The sequence below is a fragment of the Quercus robur genome, chromosome 8 (genome assembly GCF_932294415.1).
Source record: "Quercus robur chromosome 8, dhQueRobu3.1, whole genome shotgun sequence".
Lineage (NCBI taxonomy): Eukaryota > Viridiplantae > Streptophyta > Magnoliopsida > Fagales > Fagaceae > Quercus > Quercus robur.
The window spans coordinates 24,423,951-24,434,196 of record NC_065541.1 but is presented as its reverse complement, the minus strand read 5'-3'; the positions used below and the strand labels follow the sequence as shown (position 1 = coordinate 24,434,196).

Below are 10,246 nucleotides of genomic sequence, written 5' to 3'. Positions count from 1 at the left end.
GGTGTTGCCCCAAGCTAAACATGAGTATCCTCCTACCACAATTCCAACTCATCCTTGTCACACTGTTCGGTTGGCTGACTTTCTGGCTGATAAAGAGATTGGTCGGGCCCGTAATGGCTATATTGTTATAGGAGTAGAAGAGAATTATTCTGAATTCATCCAACTTCATCTGCAAGGTTGCTTGGTTGGCAAAATGGTACTTTTCCTCCCTTCTAAAGTAAAATTTTTGATCTTGCAAATTCCTTTTCATATTTCTGCTTGGTAACAATACTTGCATGTTGCATTTTCAGCCTCCATCTTCTAAAGGAGAGGAAGGGGGAGAGGAAGAGCAAGAGATTCCCTCTCCTCACCATGCTGGTGGCTCTTCTAGTTCCTTCACGGAGACTTATCCCCATTTTTCGACATGACAGTATGATGTGATGAATCCTGATGGAATGTATAGTTCCATGCCTTTGACTAGGCCAGCGCATGCACCAAATGTTCCTTGGCCCGATCTGATATATTCTTGAATTTTCAATTCTTTGTCCTTATTTCTTCTTATCTTGATGAACGGCTCTTAACCTGGTAGAGTTGTGCTTCAGGTTGATGTGGATGTACTGGAAAAAGCATATGGATGATTGGATGCTTGCAGTCATTGGCTCACACTCAATCCTCCCAATATCTGCTCAATGATTTGAACTGGGTATGCCATGTTCTTTCTGAGCATCTCTTGCTTGAACTGTGCTTAATGGCAAAATTAACACTTAATTTTCTTGACTTTTCAGGCACATAGAATGGAAACTGTTGATGCTACCAGAAGAACTTTAGAGGAAAGGATCAGGAGCCTCAAACTTGAAAACCATTAGTATGATCCTTGCTTTTTCGCCAGTCAAGAAGGAAATACTGAAGGTGGCTCCTCTGGAGGTGGATCAAGGAGATCCTTACGCAGGCGGACACGGAGTCCTAATGATGTATAACTTGTATATTTCATTTTTCCAGCAAAAGAAAAGGAAGTGTTTCTTAGACAATCTTGTATTTCCTATGTTCAGCTCTTTGTCCTTGGAATCGCCTTAGATCATGTAGAAACTTTAACTAAGACAAGTTTAGAATTCACCTGATGATGTCTTGTAATGCTAATTTAGACTTATCTGGTTTGGCTCTGCTGGAATTTGCATTTACTTGAATAAGGTGGAGTCGAATGCCCCTAGTTTAAAATGAATGCATAATTTTTGGAAATCTTGGTTATGATGATTTTTTTTTTTTTTTTTTGAACAGATGAGGATGATTTTTTTTTTTGAAAATGAGTGAGCTATAGGTGAAAACCCCTAGTTTGGAACATGAATTCATGAGTCTTGAAAAAAATTTGATTTGACCAATTTTTGAAAACAATGATGCAAGTGATGATTTTTGAAAATAAGTTAGTTAGAAACGTCAGAATACCTTAGTTTGACCAAAAAAATCTTTTTGAATGTTAAACGATCTTAACAAAAATGTCCGAGAGCGCGAAATTGCATGGAGTTGCATGAGTGTATGATGGAGGGGTTGTGTTCCACATGGCACATGAGGAGTGCCATTTGGCACTTTTGGAGTGCCGTTCGGCACTTTAAAAGTGCCGATCAGCACTTTGAAAGTGCCAATCAGCACTTTTAGAGTGTCGAATGGCACCTAGCCACATCACGACACTCTCACCATGGTGGGCCGACTCCTCACGCTTTTCCCATGTGTGTTTCCCGTTTTCACATTTTTTGAAAATTTTTTGCTTCGTTTGTGATCATGAAACACTCTCCTAGTCAGCTACAAACTCTCTAAAATCTATTTCAAACCTAATTAGGAATTGATGCAGCTTATTTAAATGAATTATCCTATGACAAATCTTTGCTTAAAGGTTAGTAAAACACAATAATCACAAGCAAAAATCATCCATGGCTAGCAATCATAATTTTTCTCATTCAACAATTCAAGATATCAACAGATGGGATCGTATCTTTGATTTCTGTACCAAAACCAATTTTATAGCCTTCAAATTAGAGGGAATTAAGGCTCTGAGGAATGTCAAAATCAAGTGGGACTTCCTTCGTGCCATTGTGAAATTCTGGGATCCTAAAGATCATGTGTTTCGGTTTAATACTGCTTAACTTTGTCCAATAATTGAAGAATTCTCTGCTATCCTGGGCTATGATCCCAGCAAAAAATCTGTAGCGATTTCTTGTGATCCTAAGCATAAGGAATCTTTGTCTGATGCTTTTGGTCTTCCTACTTCCATTACCAATAGTATGATTGAAGGTCATATGGTGAATCTTTGTGCCATTATCTCTTGGCTGATTAACAAACACACCTATGGAGTGACCAACAATATGCATAAAAACTTTTGTTTGGCTTTATGCATGGTGGGAAAACTTTTGCTTTGTTCTGGAAGACGCAGCTTTGTGGATGCCTAAGCCATAAGTGTTGTGAATGAAATTAAAGATAGTGATAACCCTGTTTCTTTGATCTTGGCAAAAACTCTTCTAGGACTAGATGCTGTATTTCATGGTAGGGAAACTTAGATCTTCTTAGGGAGTCCTTTGACTTTACAGATATGTTTAATGGAGTGACTGGACATGATTGCTAAGCCTACAATAGGTAATTACAGGCCTAGCAATTTTCTTAGCAGGGCTGTAATCAAAACTGAGTGCCAAACTGAGAATGACTAGGTGAAATTCTTAAACAAGAAATCCAGTACCTTAATTCAATGGGACTGTTATTGGTGGAAGTGCCCACCCCCTCTATTGAGGTCTCTAGGATCAGACCACATCTTCCTTGTTGGGTTGAGGGCAACTTTCTACAAGGGAGATAGACTCTTGAGGCAATTCAAATATAAGCAAGGAATGCCTGGTGGCAAAAGAAGAAGATTCTTCACTCCTGTGGACACAAATCCTACTTCTATACAGAACATGCTATTGAGATTGGAGATGGCTAATCGAGTGGACCAATTTTTTGTCAAGGTTCACTTTCAGAGGATGACTATAGAATACTCTAACTGGTTGATAAACAAGATTGTTGATAAGGAGGCTGAGAGGATTGCTATGGGAGAACAGTTTCTCAAAGACAACCAGGAAAGACTTGATGAAGACAACTATGAATTCAAAAGAAGGGACAAGAATGGTAAAGCACCTAACACAGAGGAAATCAATGATCAACAGAAAAAGAAAATACTGAAGACAAGGTGACCTTATTTTTTGGCTTTGAACATGTTTATTTAAGAGTTGATGTAAAAACTCTTATGTTTAGGAATTATTTAGGATTTGCAGGTAAGGGATTCTGTTTAAAGTGTAGGCTTTTGGGGTTTGGAAATTTTATGGTTTGGTTTAGGGTTTGGGTTCTTGAGGTTTAATTTGGTTTTGGTTTTGATTTAGGGTTTTGTGTAATGGCATGGTTTAATGGAATGGTTGAATTTTTTGAAAAATTTTGGTTAACGGGCAAATGGTGGTTTTAGGAAATTGTGACCGAACCAATGCATGGTTGCCTACGTACCCCCTTGGCAGAAGGATTAGGTCATCACGTAGTTCATTGATTTTTTTTTTTTTTTTTTTGCCTTTACTTTTGCCTAGGTCGCCCCTTCGGGTTTTCAACCTAGTAGGCTCTCTCACTTTTTTCTTTTCTTTTTTTACTCTCCTTTTGCATAGATTGCCCTTTTGGGTTTTCAACCTACCTTTTTTTTTTTTCTTTAACTTTTGCTTAAACTGCCCTTTCAGGTTTTCAGCCTAGCAAGCCTTTTTTTTTAGTCAAACCTAGGAAGGGAAATAACATAATTTACAACCACTTCAGACGTGGTGTGTTCAGACTACCACTTCAGACATGATATTTCTTCAATTGATCCATGTTAGTTGACTCAATAAAAGGGTTTGCATCTAAGTCCATCAGCCTTACTGCTCCCCCAGAGTATATCTGCTTGATGATGTATGGCCCTACCCAATTTTGCTTGAACTTCTCATTTACATCTTGAACTGGGGCTCGGATTTCCTTCAACACTAAATCCCCTAACTTCAAATCTCTGGTTCTCACTTTCTTGTCAAAAGCTTTCCTAAGCCTTCTTTGGTAACCTTGAATATGATACAAGGCTTTGAGTCTTTTCTCATCTAGCATGCACAACTGATCGTATCTGCTTTACAACCAATCTGCTTTAGGAATTTCACTTTCCAGTACTATCCTTAGTGAATGGACACCCATCTCAATGGGAAGGACTGCTTCCATCCCATACACCAATGAATAAGAAGTGGCTCCTGTGGAAGATCGAATTGATGTTCTGTACCCCCAGAGTGCATAGGGCATTTGTAGGTGCCAGTCCTTGTAGTTCTTTGCGCTCTTCTTCAAGATTTGCCCTATATTTTTATTAGCAGCCTCAACTGCTCCATTGGTTTGAAGACAGTAAGGTGAAGACTTGTGGTGTTGAATGTACTGTCGTAGTAGTTTCTCTGTCTCTCCTTTAAAGTGTTGCCCATTATCAGAGATAATTTCATATGGTACCCTGTATCTGCAGATGATATTGGTCTAGATGAATTGAGCAACTTTCTTTGAATTCAGAATCTTGTATAAGGCAGCTTCTACCCATTTAGTGAAGTAATCAATGGCTACGAGTATGAATGCATGACCATTAGATGTTGTAGGGTGAATCTTCCTAATAATATCTATCCCCCATGTGGAGAATGGCCAAGGTGATGTCATGGTATGTAATGGCATGGGTGGCATGTGCTTCAGATCTCCATGGACTCGGCATTGATGGCATTTTCGGACATAAGCCGCACAGTCGGCTTCCATAGTAATCCAATAGTAACCTTGATAGCATGTGTGCATTCATATGTGGCTCATACCTTGACTCATGAACCTTTTCAATTATTTGATGTGCTTCCTTGGCGATTACGCAAAGGAGCTGAATTCCATCATATGATCTTCTGTAAAGCCTTTCACCACAAATAATGTAATTAGTGGACAACCTCCGGATGGTTAATTGGTCGTTCTTGTCTGCAGACTTCTGGTAGGTTCCATCCTTGAGATATTGTAGGATGTCTGAATACCATTCACCTTCTCCATTTCTTTCCTCATCTTCTTCTATTGTTATGCAGTAGGCTGGTTCTTCTTTTTGTTCCTACACTATCGGTGTAGCTTAATCTTCTTTTGGCCCATCCATCATGGATGCCATTGTTGCTAAAGCATCTGCAATCTGATTCTGCATCCTCGGCACATACCGATATTAAATCTTGCTGAATTTTGATGCCCACTTCTGAAGACATTCATGATAAGGCATCAGCCTTTCTTCTTTGATCTTCCATTTATTCTGAATCTAAGAGATTATTAAGGTTGAGTCTTCGTATACCTCCAACTCTTTTACTCCAAGGCCTAAGGCTGCTTGTAACCCCATGATGCAAGCTTTATATTCAATGGCATTGTTGGTGGCAGGAAAGTTGAGTCTGCTAGAAAATGGAATATGTGTCCCTCTTGGAGAAATTAAGAGAACTCCAATTCCACTTCCATTTTGATTTGTTGCTCCATCAAAATTACATTTTCCACGATTCTACTTCAATCCCCATGATGTCTTCATCCGGAAAGTCTCCTTGGATCTCTTCAGCTTCTTCTGGTGAACAATGGGCTAGGTGATCAGTAATTGCTCTCCTCTTTACAGACTTCTGAGTCACATACTTATATATCAAATTCTGATAGAAGCAAAACCTGTTTTGCAGTCTATCCATCTTGCACATGTTTTTCTAGTAAGTACTTTAAAGGATCTATTCTTACAAACAACAAAACCTTGAAAGCAAGCATATAATGTTTGAGTTTACAGGTTGCCCACACAAGTGCTACACATGTCTTCTCTAATGGTGAATATTTCTCTTCATGAGGCAACATCTTCTTGCTAATGTAGTATATTGCATTCTCCTTTCTAGTCTCCTCTAGGTATTGAGCAAGTAGAGCCCCCATTGTTGTATCTGTAGTGGTGAATAATGGCTTTTCAGGAACTAGTGGGACAAGTATTAGTGGCATCATCAGATAGTTTTTTTTTTATCTTTTCAAAGGCTTCTTGGCATTGTTCATTCCACATTGTTAGGACCTCCTTCTTGAGCAATCAAAAGATTAGTTCACATGTCATATTGAGTTGGGCTATGAACCTACTGATGTACTATATCCTCCCCAAAAATCCTCGAATCTCTCCTTTTCAGTTCTTGGAGGCTTCATCTCTACAATTGCCTTGATTTTCTCAGGATCAACTTCTATTCCCCTCTAGCTTACCATAAACCCTAGCAATTTTCCGGATGTGACTCCAAAAGTACACTTCCTTGGATTCAACCGTAGCTTCTAGAACCGGATTCTTGCAAAGAACTTCCTTAAAGCCGGTATATGCCCTTCACAGTCTTTGAACTTCACTATCATATCATTAACATAAACCTCTACTTCTTTGTGGATCAAATCATGCAACAAAGTGGTTTCTGCTCATTGGTAAGTAGCGCCAACATTTTTAAGGCCAAATGGCATGACCTTGTAGTAGTATGTCCCCCATGGAGTAATAAATGAGGTTTTCTCCATATCTTCTGGAGCCATCTTAATCTGATTGTATCCTGAAAATCCATCCATAAAAGATAACAAAGTGTGCAGGTGCTTTTTTTCTTAGCACACAGGCCCAAGTTGAAACAAGGATCCCGGGCCCTTTACTTGTTGTTTGGTGGACTAGGCTTAGTTTACCGTAGCTAAATGGGGGCTGATTACGAATCAAGTTGTGCACAAGTCACATAAATCTCCTCAAGGCAAAAATGCGATTTCTCTTAAGTAATAAAATATCATTATAAGTGATTTAGCATTATAAAATGACCTTTTACTCTTACGAAACAAGTAAAATAATTATTTATAATATTCACAATGAGAAAGAAATTGAAATAGAATATTTAAGGCTTATCTTTTATTGTGTAAACATTTAAAAGAGTTCCTTCACTTCGTACCCTGGGCGTACTATCGTGGTAACCCGGATGTACTGTCGTGGTTCCTAGGGGTACTAGGCTGTAAGAACCCAGAATATTGATTATCTGAACTATATGATCTTTCTCCATGCTTCTTATGCAATAGAGTTTTGTCATTTCTGTTTACCTCTATAGGTCCTGCATAAGAACATACTATACAATACACATATCTTCAAATAATTGTTAGTTTATCAGGTTAGGATATACATTTTAATACATATACATATATGTAAATGAATTTCATAAGAATGATTCAGCCACGAGGATCCTGGCCCCAATTCTCACAGACTTAGTGCTTTTGCACAAGACTTGTGGGATTTGGAACTTAAGTCCAAGTGGCTTTGCTTGGGCATTGTCTTCCAAGATAGTTAGGTGAGGAGGATTTTTATGGGAGAGAGTGATATCTAATGTGTGCATGTTTTGGCATATGTTTCTTTGGAGGCTAATTGATATTTTGAATGATCTCAAGGATATGGGACAAATTCCTTCACCTTGGCTATCTTATTTTGTTTCTTTCTTTCTCTTCCTTGCCGAGCTATTAAAGCTCTAAGAAAATATATTTTTAACCTCTGAACTATCCCTCTAAATCCCCATTTTTCTCCCTCTTCCAAAATCCCCCCTGCTGCTATGCCTTTGTGTTCCTTTTATAGCTGACTTGGTCTGGTACCTCGGGCGAGGACGTCCTAGGTCTGCTGGGTAAAACCATGTCCTCTGGAACCAAAAAAGGTGCATTGGGCAGAGGTTTAGCTTATTTAGGCAATTATAACTCAAAAGGGGCATTTGGCTTTAGCTATAAATGAAAGATTCCTCCTTGGAAAGTCAAATGGGTGGGTGGGTTGTTAGTATACTGTGACAGCTTTAGTTGAAAATGACAATTGAGAGGAAATTACGAGGAGGTGTCATGCACATGGGGGAATTGAGTTTTCCATTGGTTCATGCATTCCAAGCAAATATATCAACCAAGGGAAGCCCTCGGGATCCTCTTTTCACCAAAAATCACTCCCCTACTAACCAAACCATTCCTCCTTTACTATCCACTCGGGATCCCACGGGCTTGGACCATGGGTTACAAAGATAATACCTGGTTTTTGCTGGATTTTTAATGGCCTTTGTGTGGGTCTGAACATACATAGGGCCTGGATGTTGATTCTTCTTACTGCATATCCTCTAGCCTGACTGAGATCCTTGCTCTATGTCCTCTGGACTGATTGAGATCCTTGCTGCATATACTTTAGCTCAACCGAGATCCTTCCTCTGGCTTGACCGAGATCCTTTTCTTTTTTCTTTATTATTATTATTCCTTTCTTTTTCCTCCTTTTTGGGACTTTGGGCCTTCATGGTCCTTCTTAGCTTCATGAATCAGGCCTTCTTTTGTTAAGGCCCATGGTATTTCCTTACTTTTCATGGAATGAGCTTTCTTGTGAAATTTTGGTACTCAACACAAAGCATGACCTGCTATGTTGTTAACTAGGACGTCAATGTGAGGCAATGGAAAGTCATCTTTTGGGCTGGCCTTATTCAAATCTCGAAAATCTACACATATTCTGACCTTCTCGTCCTTCTTCGGTACTGGAACCACATTAGCTAACCACTCTGGATAGTTGACCACTCTTAGGAATCCTGCATTGCATTGTTTCTTTGCTTCTTCCTTGATCATGAGAGTCCACCCTGGCTTCATTCTTCTTAAGTTCTGCTTGACTGGCTTCATGGTTGGATCTGTTGGAATGCAGTGCTGTACTATATCTATATCAATCCTAGGCATGTCTTCATATGACCAGGCAAAGACCTCCTGGAACTCTATCAGCAGTGTTACTAATGCATCCTTCTCTGAAGTGGTTAAGGTATTGCCCACTTGGATCATTTTGGGCTCATCATCAATTGCCCATGTTTTAATTCATTATTATTAAGAGTTTCTTTGCCAATTTCAAAAATAAAAACATTCAAAGCCAGTAAATAAGCAGAACCAAAAATCATGTTAAAAGAGAGAGTTTTTAATAGACTCTATAGACTCAACAGACTAAACTGGAAAACTATCACAATCAAACTTAATAGGAATAGAAACACTAGCAGAAATATACTCAATAGGGATGGAAACATCATTCTTGGTAGGAGTGACTGGCTCAGGGATCTTGATCTTTTTGGAAAAATTGATTGACTTGACAATCTTGATCTTCCTCACAGAGTCCTCCATAGGGTGGGCGGCTCCCTCCCTAGGGTGGGCGGCTCCCTCCCATGCCTAGTTCTTTAACTCATTCGTGGCTTCCTCAATGGTAGATGGCTCCCATTAAGCTTCTTCTTCCCTCAGCATTAGTACCGACGTATCTACATCCATATAATCCGTATCTTCTTCTTCAAACTCCATGTCTGTAGGATTGTCAATCACAAAAGCATCCAGGCGCTTTATGTTATCGATCCACTCATCAAATAGGTTGTGCTTGCCTCTGTTACCCGAGTAGGTAGGTTGAGGGAGATGCTCTGACTCACTTTCTTCCATTCTCTCCTCATTACGTTCAGCATTCTCAATTGTCATGATTCTGAGACTATGGACCATTAGTTTTTGGTCCAGAGCAGCCAGCCTGGCATCTATGTCATCCTCCTTTTCAGTATGTAGGGTTGGTGAACTTGGTTCTGAATCATAATACAACCCCAATTTTGGAACCTTTCTTCCATGCTTGTCATACCTAGGGCCAGACCTTGAACTAAAATTAGTGATATCACTCCAATCTAAAAGATACCCATAGGGATATTCATCATGATACATTTGATTGGCTTGTGCATTCTCCTCCCTTGCATTCTCTAACACATTTATCAGCCTGTACTGATCACTATCAGTGTCGCTCCACCTATTAGCTTCAACATCATCTTCAATATCTTGACCATAGTAGTCCACATCACTATCATATTCTTCATAGAATAGATCTGCATCTTCATCTTCTTTATCATTAGGGGGTTCACCCCAATCATCTCTACGGTACAGGCTATCATAACTTCTGTTATTGTCATCACTATTGATGTTGCTGTCATCATCATCATGTCCGCTATCATTGCTACTGTTGTCATTACTACTATTAGTCTTGTCTTCACTTCCATCTTCATCATCACTATGGGTTGTTCCTCCTTTCTTGTCTCCATCATTGGCTCTTAGTTCATACGGGCTCTTCAATGTATGCTAGCAAGCCTCCCAATATTCCTCTTCTTCTATGTTGCAAATATGATCTCCAAGGAGTGTAGTCATGGCATCAGGGTCCATGTAATCAACCTAATTAGTAGGAAACCAAGTT

The 10,246-nt window shown here is 39.4% G+C and overlaps 1 long non-coding RNA gene across 1 annotated transcript; it reads left to right on the top strand.

Annotated features, from left to right (window-relative positions):
- Positions 1–296: 296 nt before the first annotated feature.
- LOC126693945 (uncharacterized) lies at positions 297–1,092 on the top strand. The gene is made up of 2 exons (XR_007645577.1): positions 297–682; positions 765–1,092. It is a non-coding gene; the product is annotated as an uncharacterized LOC126693945 (long non-coding RNA).
- Positions 1,093–10,246: the final 9,154 nt, after the last annotated feature.